At 35.6% G+C, this 20,807-nt stretch overlaps 1 long non-coding RNA gene across 1 annotated transcript; it reads left to right on the top strand.

The window, feature by feature from the left end:
- The first annotated feature begins 229 nt into the window (after positions 1-229).
- LOC125140165 lies at positions 230-20,432 on the top strand. Its single transcript, XR_007139407.1, has 3 exons — positions 230-438; positions 17,617-17,808; positions 19,487-20,432. It is a non-coding gene; the product is annotated as an uncharacterized LOC125140165 (long non-coding RNA).
- The last annotated feature ends 375 nt before the right edge of the window (positions 20,433-20,807 follow it).

The following is a 20,807-nucleotide window of genomic DNA, read 5'->3' as shown; positions in this document are numbered from 1 at the left end:
ACAGTGGCCATAACCCTTCAACATGTTTATGGACATGTATATGTTTGCCGTATTTATAGCTGCAGGGATAAAACACCTTTGAACATATTCATATCTGTTTTCAACACTTATTCCAGAGCAGTAAGGATGACTGAGTCCTATACTAATCTCATCCTGACCAGGGATCAAACAGAGCAATAATCTTCACTGTGTGGCACCATCAGGTGCGTGTGTGTGTGTGTGTGTGTGTGTGTGTGTGTGTGTGTGTGTGTGTGTGTGTGTGGAGGGGAGCTTACGGATTCCCAGGGACGAGAGCAGTGATTCCCTAGATGGACACTTTTCCCGTCAACATAACCCAAACAATCTGCTAAGGCTTACAGTGGGCAGATGTGTGGAAAGCAACCAGATGAAGCTTGATATGCTGGTCATTCTGCCACAGTGCTCAGGCTCGGCCAAAGAGTAAGTAAACGGCTTACTTCCTTGCAGATAGAAGAAAATCAAACACAGAATAGTTAATCAGTGATTGCAAACCAAAGGCCTTTTTAAGCTGCAGGTTTTACTTCTTACGCTTTTATTCAGGAGAAAGATAGCTCAGCCATAACTGACATAAATTCCCTAATCCCTGAGTTTCTGAGGATTGGTGGGTCTGGCTTGTAGATCTGTTTGAAACTAGGCAAGAAAAATTTAAAATGGACCTACACAGAGACAGGCATACAGTAGCATATTGCTGATTATTTGGGACAGATAAATGTGCTGATTATGAAGGTATATTTTCTCAGACTGATATTGGCACCTGCATAGATATAACCACATACAGTATATGCCTATTTCCTTTAGTGCGCCACCTGGTGTTATACCATTGTGTATAGATAATTTACTACTCATTTTGTCAGTTATGATATTTGACAAATAATTTGTGATATAGGCAAATGGAAATGGAAATCACAGCATGAAGTATTAGTGTATAAAAATAACTGTAATTATAAACATAATCTGTTCATACTGCTTTATCTAAAATTCATTCCAGTAGGTCACAGCAGATCTTAATATCATGATGCATATGTTTATAAATGATTTCATTGCTAAATAAAATTTCATCTAAAAATCTGCTCACCCTATTGTATTGTAGATTTATTAAACATATTAATTTAAATACATTTAAGTACAATTAGCAGGTCAGACACTAAAGAAAACAGCCTAAATAGCTTGAATTATGAATATGAAAATCCTCATTGGTGTAATAACTTATTTTATGATTAATCTCCAGTTTACCAGTGAGTAATTTTCTCTTTCTATAGTTATTTATTTCTGTTTCTCTCATCTTCTTATCTGTAAACTCAAAAAGATCAGGTTCTGAAAATTGAAATTTCACATGCTCTTATAAATTTCTGCCTTTACCATAATGAGCAAAATTACATTTTGAGTCCAATTTTATTACAGTACTGGATTACAAATCTCTCTCTCTCTCTCTCTCTCTCTCTCTCTCTCTCTCTCTCTCTCTCTCTCTCTCTCTCTCTCTCTCTCTCTCTCTCTTTAAAAATAATATTTTATTTATAAAATTATTTATATATCAGAATACACAGATTAAAGCTTAAGTAAGGTGCTCAGTGTGTTGTGTTGCGGCAGGCAGTGGGGGTTATGGTGTTGTTCAGGAGTCTAATGACTTGTAAATGGAAGCTATTTGTAGTCTTTTTGTAATTGATCTAGACGTTGTGTACTCGGTTCTATTTGCCTTGTTTAGTTTTGTTAGAGAGTATTGTACAGTATTGCACAGTCCTGGAATAAAGGTTATACAGTGATAACAGAGACACCAGAGTATTCCCAAACAAGTTGAGGGAAGCTGCTGGATTCGTGTTTGAGCATGCAGAAGAGGAGAGGAGGAGTGGCGCTGCATCAAGGGAACTCCTGTCAGTCATCTGTACCAACACTGTGCTCTGAAGGCAGGAGGATGGAGTGGGATGTTGTGTGAGTGTGGTGCACTTTGAAACATCTTGTATCATGAGGAACACTGAGACTGGAGGTATTCTGTGAAGATGTGAAGTATATGGGAAATAAAAACCAGTCTCACCCATTTCTGTCTGTGTGAATATTTCAAAACAAAATATTATGTATTTCTCTCTGCCTTGTCGTCTTCTTTGCATATTCTGCCTTAGACAGAACAGACATCAAAGCTTTCTCTGCTCTTGCACTCTCCCCCTCCTGAAAAATTGAGGCACGTAAAGTGAATAGCAATTGCCTGTTTCTCCAATTTTTTTTTCTTTTTTAGGTATTCTTTAACACTCTTATGTGAAAGCACTGGCTTTTATTCTTAAGCTCTGCTTTCAGTCTGTGTTCCAGCTGCAGTGATGCCAGAACATTCTCACCATCCGTCTTCTCCTCCTTTTCATCTCCAGAATACTTTTCAACATGACACCGCATCTTATTTCTTTCTTTGAAGCCAAAACATATGTCCACCACACTTGCTTTTCAAGAGGATCAAGCAGATTTGGAAAAATCGTTACTTATAAACATACTTTCTACTTTATCATATTTAAAATGGTTTCAGAAGGATTTTTTTTATCTTGTCATCTGGATCTCCTAAAAGCCAACTGCACATAATGCGATTAGTGTTTTACATTAATATTTCATGGTTTCTCATGATTTATAACTATCATATGCATTTGATCACGGAGCCTCTCTGTTCTTGTTGCACTTCCAGGTGCTATTCCAAGTCCTATTCTATTTTCTCCTTATTTCCTTATACACTATACCCTGTTCACTTAAATGTTCAAAGGTTAAGTGCATCCAAAGCTTTCTTGCATCCCATCTGTCATATTCGGGCCAAAACAGCTTTTCAACCAAGCTTTTGCCTGCCTGGCATCCCACTGTGATGTCCTATACATGCTTTAAATAAATCAGAGAACCTCCAAAGCATTGAGAAGAAAAGAACCAAATTGCAAATGATGCCTAATCATTCAGTGTATTTAGGGGCAGCTGGTATAATTGGGATAGCTGGGATGCTGTGCCTGTCTTTCAAAGATAAAAAAACATAAATATAAGGTTTTATTTTTGGCATTCACATCAAAATATTTGCTGTTAACAAATGCTTTAAGGTGGATTATTTTGGACTTTTAAAGAGCAATTAGCAATTCAAGAGGATGAAAGAAAGGTGTTGGATTAAACACATTCATATGAGCTGTAAAATTGGATGCTCTAGTTATGATTCATGGATCCCAGACTGAGAAGCACAAAAGTTTATCATTTAAATGTTGACCAGTAACACCTGCTCCATAAATTGTGCTTTTAGCATTTAAAAAAAAATTAAAAAAATAATAAAATAAATGTGATTCATGGTAGATTCTATACTAAATCCATGGTTAGTGGTGGCCATGATTGTTGTGCCATTTTCTGTTTCTCATACTTACTCTAACATTGCCCTTTTGCTCTGTTTTGTTGTTGTTGTTGTTGTTGTTGCTGCTGCTGGCATCTTTTGTTTAATCAGTTTTTTATTGACTAATTTTTCTTCTTTACAAAATAGAGTCAACATTTTTAAAAATTGGCCAATTAAAAACTGCCAATAAAAGATGCCAGCAGTCTAATCACAGTCTAAATAAATACGTTCTTGTAAAGTTTGCCTAGGCATTAACCTCCAGTATTAAACTAATCATTTTGTATTGTATAAGGAAGATAACAATTCAACTCTTTACACACTGGACATAAGAGTGTTTCCATCAAGCATGACCCATTCTTCACACATCTCCCATCCAGGATAGATTATTAAGGTCCATGTGGGATGAAACAGATTCAAATCACAAACCTTTCTATCACTCAAAAAGCATCTTCTTTCATTCCAAGCTGTTGTGTTGTGTTCAGTAGCGACTCACAAACTAAAATCAAGCACAGCGGATTATGAGTGTTCAGTGAGGCAGACTGAGAGCACTTTTCCCTTAGAGCTGCATTTGTACATCTTCTCAGTAATAACCTGGCACACCTGGCATGCAAAAAGAAAAACAACAAACAAACATACAAGCAAAAAACAACACCAACAATTCCTTTTAGTTCCAGAGCAGTAAATTTATATGTTGCATTAATTGTATAAAGATTAGATAAAGATTAGATATGCCAGAGAGCTCTTCTGGTTTGGGATTTGAATTGAAAATGGCAGCTCACAATGCCTTTAGGCGTTGCACTTTGGTTCAAATCAAGATTACATCAGGGAATGACACTCTTAAGACTCTTGGTCTGCCTAGCCATAACGCTGGGTATGTACAGTGGATTTGACCTTATCTAGAATGAACCCTGATGGGGAGATATGGGTAGAGACTTGTGTGATTTAATAAGTAGATCATCATGAGTTTCGACACTGGTTAAATATTCAACTGTGTGCAAAATGTTCTATTACAATGCATTTTGCACACGTTAAGACATAACTTCTAACATAGTAAATAACAGGGTTTCAGGAGTACAGCTTGATTAAATGATCAGGTCTCTCAGATTATGGCAGCTGGGAGCCATGGACAATTCCACTAGAATGTAATACTACCACCTAGTGGAGCATTAAAGTGTAAAGATGAACAAATTTGGACAAAAAAATTTATTTGTATTGATAGTCTTTTTCAGTATAAAATACCCTCTATGACAAACAAAACAGTGTTCTCTTATATATAACACTATAAAGATTTTTTATCATTTGTTACATTGTTTGTCATTAATTTTTCCAATCACCAAAAGAATGACCACAAAGGGGTGCTGTGTGCCTGCTCTATAGGCTCTTATTCTCTAGTAAAGGAGTTACAGAGCTTTGGGGAAAAACTACTACTACTACTACTACTACTACTACTACTACTACTACTACTACTACTACTACTACTACTAATAATAATAATAATAATTGATGTTGCTGCTGCTGTTGCTGCTGCTGATGATGATAATAATAATAATAATAATAATAATAATAATAATAATAATAATAATAATAATAATAATAATAATATACATAAATATATTTTATAATATTATATAATATATAATATTATTATTATTTTTGGGGTGAGATTTATAATGTAATCAATTGATTATAAGTTCTCAACTGTAAAGCATTTTGATCCACACCATGTTTGGAAGAATCTCATAAATAAATAAATAAATAAATAAATAAATAAATAAATAAATTGATAGATAGATAGATAGATAGATAGATAGATAGATAGATAGATAGATAGATAGATAGATAGATAGATAGATAGATAGATAGAAAAAAATCTTATTCTTCTACTACTGTACTACTACTACTACTACTACTACTAATAATAATAATAATAATAATAATAAGAAGAAGAAGAAGAAGAAGAAGAAGAAGAAGAAGAAGAAAAAGAAGAAGAAGATGAAGAAGTTGAAGAAGAAAAAGAAGAATAAGATGAAGAAGTAGTAGTAGTAGAAAATAAAAGCTGCTGCATTAATGATAAAATTAGAGATAAAGACATTGTAAGGCTATAATACAAGTCATCTGTTGAATTTTGGCAAGGTTTGGTTTGCTTCTGCTTTTTGTCTGACTACCAAAGATGATTTCAGTCATAGATAAACAGACAAAAATCAGCGATGTCAGTGCAATCACAGTAGTACTGGCTTTAATACAGAATCAAATTAACCACATAGAAGATGGCCTCAGCATGAAATCATGCTATACATACTCAGATGAAATGCAGTTCTCTTTCCTGGCCCTTGTCGTAGTGCTGCATTATATCCTTCTGATACAAGTTGTGTGTTGTAATTTAGTATTAAATATATTTTAGCATGACCGATGAATAGGATGAAGAGGAAGCTCAGTGGTGAGCACAGAGAGCCCAAAAAAGCATACTGAGGTTCATTAGGTACAAGTGATTACCTACAAATCAGATCTAATGTGAGGAACTTTAATTAACATATCTCTCACATTCCGTTCATTCACTTCCACAACAATCCATTTGTCCCAGGTTCAGATGCCATAGCATAAGCCATGCTATGTTTAAAATTCGGATAGTTGTTGATATTAAAAACATATATTTTTTTCTTTTCCAGTAGAACACTCAAAAAAATATGTGACAATAACGTGATTTTTCCAGTCTATTAATAAAATAAAGCAGGATACCAAACTGCCACCTGCAGCTAAAAAACCTACACTAGCATGCTGAGAAATGGTTCATGGAAAAAAATGATAAATTAATAATTTCATCAGCTATTTTGGATTATTCCAGTTGTCAATTGTGAATTTTACAACGGCCTGAGGCAATTTAATTTTGAGGTTTATTATTTCCTTTAATTTATATTTGATGCTCTAAACTGCTTCATGTTTTATAGCAATGTGACTATATCAAATCTGTCCAAATGATGTATTATCCGTTAGCTGTGAGCTTGTTAATTAGTTTGGCTACTGATTTTTATTTGGCTTTTTCACTGGCTGGAAGATTTCAAAAATGAGGTTTATAAGCATAAAAGCATATTGTTTTCAGTCATAAATGAATAAACTTGGACCAGTGTTTATCTCCTTATGTATATGGAAACAGAGATATCCCAATTGCTCATCCAAAGCTCTGACTGAAGCTGTCCCTTATGAGAGATAAGCTCAACTCAGCATGCTCACCTTCAGAATTTTTCATTTATGATCCATGCTGACTGAAAACAGGAACCGTCCGAATCATCTGTAGGGGATTATTAGTGGGTTTTTTGTGTGTGTGTCTTTGGCTTCCAAAAGCATTGGAAGCAGCTTAAGTTGGAGCATGGTGCGGTTTGCAGAAAGTGGCAATTCTTTAATCCAGAAGTACCGCTGAGCTCTGGCACATTCCCACACATTCTTGAGCTCTTCTCATAATTCATTTAGCACTTTTGCCCCTCCTGTAATAAAAATAATCTAGGAAGATTGAGGCAGTCATTCAGGATGATACCTTTTCATTTAACCGTGTTCTATAAAAGTGTCTCAGTCTTGTAATAAAACTAATCCCTTCATTGGCTATTACAGAAGGAGAAAGTGGAGCAGATCGCATAAAAGAGAAGACGAGAAGAAATGGAAGCAATGTATTATAAATCACATTTGGGCTGCTAAATATGCTTAATTGCAAACGTGATGTTGATTACAAGTGAGTGTGGTGTATTGGTGATTTAATAGGGTGGGTTAATTGGACTGTCAGGTGACCTATCAGGGTGTGTGTGGGTGTATCTATAGAAATTGTAATTGGAGATGTGTGTGTATGTGTGTGTGTGTGTGTGTGTGTGTGTGTGTGTGTGTGTGTGTGTGTGTGTGTGTGTGTGTGTGTGTGTGTGTGTGTGTGTGTGTGTGTGTGTGTGTGGACAGTGAAGGGTTAAGGTGGCAGCCAGAGTCCAGAGGCCTGGAGCAGCTGTGCTAGTGACTGAAATGAAAACAGGGCCGAGGCGAGCCTGTCAGTCGTCTGATGTACGACTTGTAATGGGTTGTTTCCAGACCTCCTCTGTCCATATGGCTGCCGACACGTTCAGAAACACCCACCGCCTACAGAGCCTGGGACTCTCGGTAAAATACATCTGGCCCACAGACGTGCACATAAACACACACACACACACACACACACACACACACACACACACACACACACACACACACACACACACACACTTCCTCTAGTGCTGACAAATTAAAGTAGAAATACAGTGTCATTAATTTGTATAGACATGCTTTTTTCATTTCTCTGGATGAATAAGAGATTAGCTGAAAAGATTCTCACTGAATCATTAAGTATCGGTGTAATCTGAGATTCCAAATCAAATAAAATGAGTACATTTTATGCCTAGTAAAATATTTCTAAAATATTGAAAAAAAAAGCAAAATAAAACCAGGAATTACACATGATTGCATTTACATACAGTAGCGATGCAGGCCATTTGTAAACTGTTACTTATTTACACCTCTTATAGAAAAATCAGCAGCACCTTCTGATAAGATCAGGCTGTTTGATTTAAGGTGCAGAGTGTATAACTAAACACAGTTTTAGAAAAAGTTCGCATCTGCATCCAATATGTTCATCCTACAGCCAGGCTTGTTGCTTTCCTACTTGCTTTGCTTGCTCTGGCTGTTGCAGCTCATCTCTGACTCTGCAGCTGTGTGTCTCAGCACCCAGAGAACCTCCAAATTCCCTAATCATATCACGGCCCTTCTGTCAGCCACATCCGGTATAGACACCTCTGAAAAGCTACACTGAATAGATGTTCATTTAATGTGAATTTATCAGATTAGGAACTGACTCATTATTAAATTGTTTTAAACCTGAACATATTCACATGTAAAATAGCGAAGATAATACCATGTCCGAAAACCTCATTTTCACTGAATTGTTCACATGAGAATCTGATTGGAAAGGAAAAAAAAAAAAAGACGTGAAGAGACGTGAGTCTGATTTTAAATCTGCTAACTTGTACAGACCAAGTAACACTGTAACACTGATAAACATGACATAAATATATAGCAAATATATATAGCAGATATATTTTAATATGTTCAGTGATTGGTAGCTCAACTGACTCAACTAAAGTAAACAAAATATAAGATTAGCGGCATGCATCCCATAAACAGCCTGGCTATTGTGAAAACTTTCAGACTAGCCAATAAAAATGATGCTATGCTACACTGTTTAAATACTAACTTGAGAAATAAGCATCCAAGCATTAGATGAGTCTGACTGACTGCAGTAACTTTCTGAGACACATACTGTATCAAGGCTGAAGGATTCAGGTGTTTATGATCACATCAACTCATTATAATGCCCCCTCACAGTCACAGCTCTGAGGCTTTGAGCTGTAGTACAAGAGTCTGAAACTTGCTGGTGGGCAAGAAGGTCTGATCAAGATTACTGATAAATAATAAACATGCAAGACTAGACAGTGAAAGGAAAAACACTGATGACTGACAGGGGTCAGTGTGATGAGGAGGACAAATGGAAATAAATAGTGTATAAATGAGGAAAGTGGTTATTCTTATCTGAAATAATGTTGCAGTACAGCACACATATTATGTCTATATATTGAGCATTTGTCTGTCTGTCAGTCTGTCTATTTGTCAACAGTTATTAATTCAAACTAACTATATTTCATTATTATTAAAGTATGTGAAGTAGTCTTTCTTCTTCTTCTTCTTCTTCTTCTTCTTCTTCTTCTTCTTCTTCTTCTTCCATTTATTATTATTATTATTATTATTATTATTATTATTATTATTATTATTATTATTATTATTATTATTATTATTTCTCCTTGCGTTTACATTTTAATTTTAATCCATTGTATTTTCCTTTATTTATTTATTTATTTATTTATTTATTTATTTATTTATTTATTTATTTATTTATTTATTCAGTTTTCTTTTGCAGATGTTTTTCTTTTGCAATATAAAACAACAGATTGAAGATAAAAATGGTAAAATATTTTCTATAATTGATTAATTCATATGCATTTAGTTTTAGCAACTTTTTAGCAACCAGGTGAGATGAACTCTCTCATAGCAAAAAGGTTTCTCACATCTGATTATGAACTGTCTTGATTGGATTGAACCCACAGATCTGTCTAAGAGAAAGGGCTTAGCAGAAAAAGACATGCAGATAGGGGAAAGGCGCCTAAATCAGAGTCGGTTTGCTTAGTAATGTGGAGCAGCTCACAGTGTCCTAACCCCAGGCAGCTTGTAGACTGCCAGGCAGGTGGGTTTTTATTAGCTTTCCTCTGAAATGGCTTCAAATGACTTCACTGGTGGGTCAGGGCCAGTCTCCATCAGTGCTCAGGGAGAATGGGTAATTACTGAGGGAAATACCGAGGGCTGCCTTCAAAACCACCCATCCAGGGCCAAGTGTTACATCATTAGAGAGCAATCACCGCACACACACATTCTTAAAGCACATATATTCATGTGATGGCTTTGTGAGGGCTGCCACTTACTCAGTAAAAGCAGAAAGCAGAGCAGATGTGTGTCACCCAGGTTTATGGCGCAAACCTGGTGGTATTTAGTGAGCAAGCACTCATGCCTAGCTGTGGCAACACCACAGATATATATCATATAGGCTGAGTTTTAAGGTGCTGCCATAGCCATAGCCTGTTTTACTTGCACTTTTTTTTTTTTTATAACAAATGCAATTAAATGCTATCCCACTCTGCTCTTCCAAGTCCTTGGTCTTACCCACAGTTAATTGACTGGAGCGACTTCAAAACAGCCTCCATGAAGCCAAAAGCCATGGCCGTTCACATCAAGGGGTGTAGATACTATATAGTTAACATATTTATTCCATGTGTAAAGGGTTGCCACATAATCTCCAATCCTGCTAGGTTAAAATTTATTACTGTCACAGAAAAATGACTTTAATGATAACCAATAACTGACTGAAATACCATCCAGGCAAAGTATGCACAATATATTAAGATATTCAGTCTTTATAACATATTTCACAGGATTTAATAAACATATTGGATTGATATATATAAAAATTAAATCTTCACTATATTTTATTTGTATGATTATTTGAAGACATTTATTAGTAACAAAAAGTTCAAAGTTTTATTTATGTATGGCACAATTGTGAACAAATGAAATTAACAAATTTTGTAAGTGAATAAAGAATAATATTCTATTCTCTAATCAGCTGGGGAAACAGCATTGGAGCTGGAGATTCAAAGAAGCTGCGTCTTAGAAATACTAGTATGTATTTATTTATGTATAGAAGCTTTTATATGGATTTTATTCTGTTTGTCTTAAAAATCTCAATTTATTATTCCAGCCTTTGACATACTGTGCACTCTTACAGTTTCAGGAACTACAGTGCAGGTAATAATGCCATTTACCTTTTATATCTGAGATGTTCATACAGGCATTAATGTCATATAAATCCCAAAGGGAATAAACTCTCAGAGGATTTGAGCACCGGAGCCCGAGTGAGCAACAGATGGCCTGTATTAATAAAAAAGTACATCAGGCATCACGTGTGAATCAAGTTCTCCACTTCTTGTTAACACAAGACATGTGTAATTGATTCCAGATGTTGGATGGGCTGGCAGGGGACGATGTCAAATAATGAGAGGTCATGGTGATCTGCACCCCTGGCCAAAGCCGCTGCCACACATCTTCAGCAAAGCACTACAATTTCATGGTCCATTGGGCCTTTCGGATGGAGGGACAAATTGGACACGCAGAAGGCTTCCAGTAAATGTTAGTCATTGACAGAGACCACTTAGATGCACATCAAAAGAGAAAACGATGCATACTACACATGCATCCAAATACATTCGCATATAAAATAAACCTGGTTGCTGGTACATCAGACTTTCCAGAAGGAAGACACAGAGTGCTATTCCAGTTTAGCTCATGATAGAATAGCACTGTCACAAACTCTCCTATTCACGAAGCAGAACAGACGCAAAAGTTTCAATTACTGTCTGGAACTAGTGTTTTCATCCTAATACCCCAGACATTGGGGTATCTTACACTTTTGTGGAAATACACCACCTTTCTCTAACGCCTAATGGGTCCAGTGTAATTTGTGCTCCAAGGTGCCTCATTTCTTCATGTAAATACCTTTATTATCTATAAACTATTTTTTTACAACTTGAAAGCTTTTGTTCTTTTAACTTTTCTCACTGTATTTAATTAGGAATGAACTGATATTGCAATAGCCACAATATTATTTACAATATTCAGTAATATTTCCAGATTCCTTCCAAACGTATATGCAGTAACTTATAGGTTTGTTATATGTGTAGCACTGTGGCACAATTATTTAGAAACTTCAGTTCAAATTGCCAGACCACCAAAAGCTATAAACCTGCTTAGGCACAAGTAAAAGGCATATGGACTAAAGTTAGGACTATTTGCCTGGAAAGCCCCGGTGATTGATGGGACTTAAGGATAATTCAGACAGGAAATGGTTGCTCTTACCACACAAATATTTCCCTCATCCTCATGGACCACCAGCACTCGCTCCTAATTCCCAAGAGGTGCTGAGTGAATCCTTGCAGACAGGAAGAGGAAGGAGTTACCACTCTCCTGAGCACAAGCCTGAATTAGTCACATTAATTGCAAAACAAAACGATGAGTGTCTGAGCAACGTGACAAATACAAACACACCCTATGGTGTGAAAAAAAATCTTTTCAAGAACTTAATGCTGAAATAATGGATATTTATTATGCCACTTTAAACACTAAACATGGTCATATGATGTTCTTAAAGATAAGAAGATGCACACAAACAATACACTCTCTGAAAAACACGGTAAGATACAATGGCTTGCTTTACACCTCTATACTGCTAGGACAGTGGAGCTGTGATTAACCTGATGAAAAATATCCTGTAGAATAAATCTAGGACAATAAATTCCAGCTCACTCCCTGGTCACTGAGGCAAAGTGTAAAAACAGATATGTGTAATAAACGCACACCCACATGAAGTGAAAGAGTACACTTGTGCAACTCAGTGTAACAATAAAGCCTTATTGTTTGAGCACGAGTAGCAGACACAGGTCTGATTGTATCCCCGAGGCCATTATGGCTTCTCTAGGACTGCTTATAGGGATCATAGCTTCTCTCTCTGAAACTTAAATCCTCTCTAGGTGGTTAGGGGAATGTCTCCTGGACATCAGGCACCATATTATGGTTCAAGAGGGATTTCCAACCAACTCTAATAATTCAATGATAAATGTGTTGGTAAAAAAAAAAGTGTTGTCTAATACCAATACAAATCTGAAGCTAACAGTTTAAACACCGGAAAGTCACTCTCTTAGTGGACAGCTTGATTTTCTTTCTGATACTAAGAACAATAGCAAGTTGTTCCAAAAATAACAACAAAAATAAAGTTCCTCATGGTGAACCAGTCACAGTCCAGTACACCAAGAGATAATCACTTAGCATAGTATATAGCTCTTAGTGTAAATGCAAATACAATAAAAATAAAAAATAAAAAAAAAGACACAATTTAACCCCCCATTTAATTCTTTTTTTATTTGTATAACATTTTATCAATAGAAATCGTCACAACACAGCTTTACAGAAATATAGAAATTCAGTTTAAGATTAAAATTTAAATATATATTATATATTCTATATATTTAGATTTATATATAATAAATTATATATAAATCTATAGAATATATGTATATTATATATATTTATATATAATATATTATATAGAAATATAGAAATTTATACATTTATATATTTATCCCTAATGATTAAGCCAAAGGCATCAGTGGCAAGAAACCCCAAGAGAGGGAGACACTTAAGAAAAAACTTTATTTAAAGTTACTTGCATGATTTAATATTATTAGTTATTTTGTTTTAATGCACACACTGATTTTTTTTTTTTTATTAACAAATTGTTACTGTCCTATATAAGTCAATTTATGATGTTCATTTTAAAGCCTGATGTTTTAATGATTTAGTCCTGATTTAACCCTGTCTATAGAATCCATCAATTTTTTTTTATATATCTCCAGCTCCTTCAGTTTTGACCTTGACTTAATTTTGCCTGTTTTTTATTTTATAAGTTCTCATTTTAATAGTGGTTTTTTTTAGGAATATTGTTTATAACAAAATTGTGCTTGATACTTTTGCAGCACTTTGACCTAAACTTGATTTATAGCTCCTTTCTCTTTGTTTAGACATGTTCTCTTACATCATGCAGTCACATTTTTTGTCTACTGGCTGCAATGGTGAGAAGCAGGATTAAGCAATCTGTATAATGGTTTTTTCTCATTTCAATTTGAAAGCTATCAGCTAGTTACATTTAGTGATATTGAAGTGAGAATTGAACTATTGTTAGTTTACTGCTGGAGAGGAAAATTATGGGTAGATTTAGTATTATTAGTTTATTTTTTCAATCTATGGCAGAGGAGTCTACAGTGGATCAAATTGGCTCAAAACCCTTTGAAAAAACCCCAAAAAGCTTGGGTTTCTGACTGCCTGTTCATCTCCTCTGGGCTCTCAGATTACCTTCTACAGTTTAGAAACATATATGTTACTGCTAGGTGTGAATGAATGGGTGAATGGAGGTGTGTGTGTGTGTGTGTGTGTGTGTGTGTGTGTGTGTGTGTGTGTGTGTGTGTGTGTGTGTGTGTGTGTGTGTGTGTGTGTGTGTGTGTGTGTGTGTGTGTGTGTGTGTGTGTGTGTGTGTGTGTGCACCCTAGGATATACAGGAATCCTATCCACCATGACTTCTCCTGATTTGTGTTGTGTTCCCAGGATCCACTATGACCCTGCTTGTGATAAAAAGGTTACTGAAAGGATATCAAAGAATTATATTTTAATATATATTAATATATATAACATATATTATATTAATTTTAACAAATATTCAGAGAAACGGTCATAAATGTATTTTATTTCCTGTTAACGATTTAAATATAGGAAGACCAAAGATCCAAATGCCTAAAATAATGAATTCACAATCTCTCAATAACAGCATCACTTCTGCTACTTTCTGGCATCTGCCCAAAATGTACTAGCACATAATATTTCTCAGTTTAATTGTGAACATCATGCACTGGTGTATGTGACAGGTGACTAGTAATCAGCTGGATTCAAGAGTTTGATTCCAAAAGCAAACTACACTATACTGAACTGAGAGGAATAAACATCACAAAAACACCCATCTAATGGAAGCTGAACCGTGTCAACAGAGTCCTTGTGGTTATATCCTTTATTTTAAAACTTTTGGCCATAAATCTGTAAAAACTGAGTGATGCCTGTTCTAACAATATTCAAGGTGACTAGCGGCATCATCAGCATTTAAGTTTAAATACTCACACAGAGATATTGTGATATTTCATAAAATACTGACAAGGGTGTCGGAGAGGCTGTGAGGCTGCACTATTTTTTATAGGCTACTTGTTATTCTGACTGCGTTTTATTATGGTTGGAAATGTTGACATTACAACGAGGATAGTTCGCTCACAGCTGGCCCACAGATAGCCTAACACCTTAAGTTTATTAACACCTCAAGTTTACCTTTTTTCACATATGGTGAGGTAAAAGATGCATTACCATGGCATCTCACATTATACTTGGGACTAATTACATGCTTGTAAAGTTTGTTGGGGCCCAGACTTAATAATGGACCACCCACTTGTTTCAGCAATTGGGTTTAGACAAATCACGCAGGCCAGGTTCTTACAGCCCTCATAATGCCAAGGTTATCTTCTTCATATTGTTAGTAATCTGCTCATATGTTAACAAAATATAGAGGGGAATTTATAGCTGTATAGCCAGTCAGTACTGTGTCAGACAAAACACTATACTTTAATAGTCAAAACAATTGGGGATGTTGAGTAACATACAAAACCTGTTACATGATTTGACTCAACTCAAAATAGAAACTATTAATAAATCTCTTATGTGGATTCATCATTTTGAATGCCTCGATATCCATTATTCTTGGCCCAGATGTTATTTTCTTCCAGACAGCTTTATTGGTTAGATAACACTTGCGGCTGCCAAGCTACAAACATCAGCAGCAGAAAAGCGAACCTACTTTTGATTTTCCAGTGTTTTTGCCCTTCATCTGAATGAACATGTAGAAAGATTGGTACAAGTTTTCACTGGATGTACGAACAAGTAGACTTCATTGGAGCATGTCTCTGCTGGGAAGTTGCACTACTGCTATCTCTTATACACGAAAAGCCACAGAGACTAACCATCTAATCAAGCAATGCCAAAGCCTGCAAATATGAATTACAAAAGGAAACTAGATATGTTGCTACTCACAATGTTGGAATGTTGCCATATTAAACATGATGAATCTCACAAGGAGAGGGTATCATGTGTTTAATTATACACTATCTAATGATAATGTTCTTAATCTTCATTGCTGTTCAGAAGGATAATAAACAGTACCACATAAAGAATATAGTCCATGTGTAATTACCAGTGGGATCAAATGAGGCATTGATTTGCAATCTGCTGAGTAACTGGACACTCTGCCAGTAGTGTTATCAATGGGCTGTGAAACCTTTTTCATATTTGGCACATAGAGCTCTTCACATAGGGTGCCAACTTAAACAGCAGCTTGAGCCCCATGACACTGGACAAACCGTGCATTGTCATCGCAATACTTCATGCTGTCTCCACCACTCTGCCGCCAAACGTACAAAATTAGCTGTTTTTGAGAGAGGCAAAGAGAACGCATGAATAGTTTTGACTGAATCTGAAAAGGATTCTTTGAAAAATTAGGTTACATGAGGTGATTTGTTTTATTACTACATATTATAGACTATTAGATGAAATGAACAGAAAGTTGTTTTACTTTTAAAAAAAAAAAGGCTATGAAGCTCACAGCTAGGGACTATTTAGTTCAGTTCACCATTGTGTTTAGTTAATAGTATTGTATCTTACTTGATAACTTTCATATAATTTCACTGTTTCAGTCCTAATAAGCTTTGAAAAAGTTGTAATGGGTAGCAATTAGATGTAGTTGTTTACACTACTGGATCAACCCACTCAAAATGAGCTGCTAGACATTGTTGCCTTTCAGCCAGAAGCGCTTCAACTAGAGCGTTGTGCCTCAGTAAAACTTTGCATTGCGCAGTAAAAATTTATCCTAATGAGGAATGTAATGAATCTAATGAGGTAGATTACAGTAGAAACATGTGAAATAGGCTGTCCTAGTCACTGGAGATTATTATCTGAATTATTCAAAACATGAAGTCTGATTGTAACACCAGCTAAAATGAAAATATCCTGTGCATTCTCTTTAATCATAAACATAGCCCCCTACGCTTTTGACCCATAGAAATCTCAACTTAGAGTCAGACGATAAATCACAATATGATTTTATAGATGTGGACAAATGAGAAGCAACTACCTAGTAAATACTTATCTGTGTTATTGAGTAGTATGTGTTTTGAAAAGAAGTCTGCCACAACCTTTCAGTGTCTACATATTGTATCCAAATACAGAATTATAACAGTTATATCAAGAAAAAAATTGCCGAAGTATTACCAAAAAATCTGGTGAAGTTAGATGCCAGGAAAATGCTCACGGTATGGGGTTATGGTATCAAAAGGACAAAGAAGCATTTGAGAGAATATGAAATGGTTGTTAAAAACATAAACATACAAGTTATTTTTCAGTAATTTTTCCACTATTCATAGGTTAATATGCATTGTTTATCCACAGTAGCATGATAGTATCCTCTTACCTTCTAAAACATGCTCAGAGTTTGATTGGTGAATGAGTGATACACAATGGCCTGGAGTCCCATCAAAGGTGCAATCCCACCTCATGCCGGGTGTTCTTGGGATGCTCTGAATTCACAGTAACTAGGACCGATATGAAGGGCTTACTGAAGAGGAATTTTTTACTTTTTAAAATGTAGGAAGGAAATTCGAAATTAGATTTCTTTGTATTTTTCATTTTAACCTAAAGGAATCTATATGCACTACATATGAACTATGCTATCTTCCTATCCAGCATCTAAGAGCATCTTGAAATTTTGATTTGAAAATAAATTATTAATATTTATTTCCAAGATTGATTTCCTAATTCAACTTAATTATGGCACAATAATGAGAACAATATAAAATATATCTATAATAATAAAAATTGGCATTATGCTGTAGGCAATTAAAACCACAGTCATATGAACATTATCATGTACAAACAGGTTAAGTGATCTCTCTGGCTCTTTGCAGTGTGCGGGGTCTGGCCTGGTGTTAATGTTATTTCACGGCCCCTTGGGCCAGGCTGCAGAAGAGTCTCTCCACATCCTGAGAACTCGACTGCTTTTGTCCACTCTCCAACCTGTTCAGCCAGGAACTTCCAGTCACAGGCCAGATTTATGAATCTGCTCTCGACAGGGGCTCGCCCCTCTGCAGCTGTAACAGGTTTGTTCTTCAAACAATAACATCTAATGCACAGGAAGACTTTCTTCTTTCTTTCTTTCTTTCTTTCTTTCTTTCTTTCTTTCTTTCTTTCTTTCTTTCTTTCTTTCTTTCTTTCTTTCTTTCTTTCTCCCTTATGCTATAAAACAGGATATTTCCTGAACATCTAAATCATGTCTGTATAAATGTATCTCAGCCGTTATCTACTCTTGGGACAATTTACTGATAGTGAATAATATTCATACAGCATTTGTACTAAGAGCCCTTCTGAATGTAAATAGAAAAAGATCTCTCTAAAATACATTTCCACTTCTGTCCCAGGTGAATATTATGAGAAAGGATATGAGATGTGACTCATACTACACCATTTAAGCTTTTCAGTTCATTCAAATGGTCCCAATAATTCCACTTTCTCTTTTCCTCATTTAATTTCTTCTCTTCCTTTCCACTCCAACTGGCCCACTTTCACTCTCCATCTCCTACTTTCCTGCTTTTCTGTTCCGGACGGTTTAACACACGCCAGACCTTGCAGAAATGTGTGGAGAAAGCAGGGGTGATGAAAGACCAGTCAAAACATGTGTGGGGAACTACCATTAGTCCATATGCTTTTCTTGTGAAACCAAATAATGCAAGTGAACTCCATGTCTTATGAATTTGCTGTTATTAAACTGGGTGAGGCACCTTTCAATAAAATGGTCTGTACTAATGGATTGACGGGTGTGAGCACCTCTAACCCTCTTAAATGTTCTTGATGAACTAAGTGTGGTCGTCTTCTTTTTTTGCAAACTTGATTAGTTTTTAAGAAACCTCAGGTCACAAGGTTAAGGGTTACATAGCAAGATGTGTTACAGGATTATTACATGAGTGAATGAGTGCACTGTATGGGGCCAAACCTATTTCCCGTTGCTATTATTACAACTCTTGTCAAGACAAAATTTTGTGTTACTTTGCTGAGCAGCACAGATTCTGAGCGTATGATCACCTCTGACCATATGTTTCTTACTGACCATATGTTTCTTTAATTTAGAAATGTGAACCATTTGAATCAACAGTTATGAGACGTTTTCTTTTCTTTTATTTAATTTAATGGTTAATTCACAGCAAGAGCCATTTTAAGAGCATTTTTCAGTTATTTATAAGTAGCAGAGTTATTATATCACATGTTTGTTGAGTCCTCTGGTTTCCTCTCACCTGCTCTTGAGTTAACCAATTTCATATGATGGGAATATTAGGGATTAGGGATCTCCTTCACCACATTCTGTTTTAGCAGAACCAGATCCAGCAGAACCAGATCCAGATTATATATCTCATGTTTTTTGTTAGCTCAGCTGAACTTTATGATCTTGGTTTTATGCTCACTCTTTGTCATGTTTGTGACTCTGTCTATTTGCTCCTGAACTGTCCTCCCTCTTTCTTTTTTCCAGACTTCTTCAATCTACTAATCTAACTTCAGAACTTCTTATGCTTTAACCAGAGCTACACTATTTAGGAAAAGTCTTTAAACATCCCTTTTCATTTAAAAAAAAAAAAAAAAAAAAAAACACTAACAAAACAAAGCAGAAACATACATGTTTATGCTCATAACACCTACCATTACTTTACTTAATGTTGTACATATACCAGCATATTTATCTACTATTTGCACTTCCGGTAGATGCTAAATGACATTTATCTTGCTCAGGGGCCCAGGAGTGGCAGATTGGTGTGCCTGCGAATCAACCTTCTGATCAGTAGTCCAACACCTTAACCACTGAGCTACCACTTCAATTGTCAAACAGTGACTGCTTTTATTGTCAGCATGCACTAGTGGATTTGCAGATTTGCAAAGCAAGCTACCTGGACTAGATACAGTATGTCCACTCACCAAAGGAATCAATGATCAGCTATTTCCTTTCAAACCTCATTTTTCTTCATGATGTCTCTATACACATTCAACGAGAGACTGTATATGCCAGGATTTGATGAAACCATGGTTATATATATATATTTTTTTTTTCATTTTTCTGTGTCACACTGTAAATGTGAAGTAATTGCAGATTGGAAATAAATGTTGTTATTGGAGACGTGAAGATATGTCAGACCACACGTGCCAGAGGTTTGCAAGAAATTATGTCAGTTCAATTTGAATGCCACTTGTTGCTCTTCAACTTGCCACTGCTGCTGAAATAATTGAGCTAGCCCATTCACACATGTATTAATGGCTGTCTGTTGCTTTAGTGGCAGAAAAACGAAAGGCTAGGTAATACTCAGAAAGACAAGATGGTACACTAATAAACACCACAAAACTAAGACCACTAATAAAGATAAAAAAAGCTCAAACTCATCATAGACACAATGTTGGACTTGTAAACAGTTAGGCCAGTTAGTAATCAGGTCACTGTAAGCAGGACAGGTGCTTTACTGGAGGTCATATCATGGTCAATAAACTGGTCAGCACTTTATTATGTTTCTGTTCTGTAATGTATTGTACAGCATTGTCTGACTGCATTGTCTTTTTTCTTGCACTGTTTGCACTAGGTTGCACACTAAGCATGTTATTTTGCTTGGACAACTTACTTTTGAGACCTTAGCTCTGTGTTGTTTTATGCAACACCATGGTCCTAGAGAAATGTTGTTTCGTTTCACTATGTACTGTGTCAGATATATATGGTTGAAATGGCAATAAAAGCTTTTTGATCTGACTTGACTTGATATGATAAGGTTGTGGACTAAGGCTCATGGGAGCTGTAGCACTGCATCTTCCAGAGTGGTTCATAAAGTTAGAATTCCAGGACAGACAGAAAGCCATTGTTTAACATAGTATTATTTATGGGCATTGACAAGTAAAGTAATAATAAAATGTAAGCAAAAATAAAAAGGAAAATAAGATGAAAATAATAATAATAATAATAATAAATCCAGGAAATAAAACTTGCTGACTGGAACTGGTTTCTTAGTAGAGAAAAATGAATTAAGAATACAAACATAAATTCTAAAACCTCTCATCTACAAGTAGAGATGAT

This window comes from Tachysurus fulvidraco, chromosome 24 (assembly GCF_022655615.1).
Source record: "Tachysurus fulvidraco isolate hzauxx_2018 chromosome 24, HZAU_PFXX_2.0, whole genome shotgun sequence".
NCBI lineage: Eukaryota > Metazoa > Chordata > Actinopteri > Siluriformes > Bagridae > Tachysurus > Tachysurus fulvidraco.
This window is presented reverse-complemented; position numbering and strand designations above follow the sequence as displayed.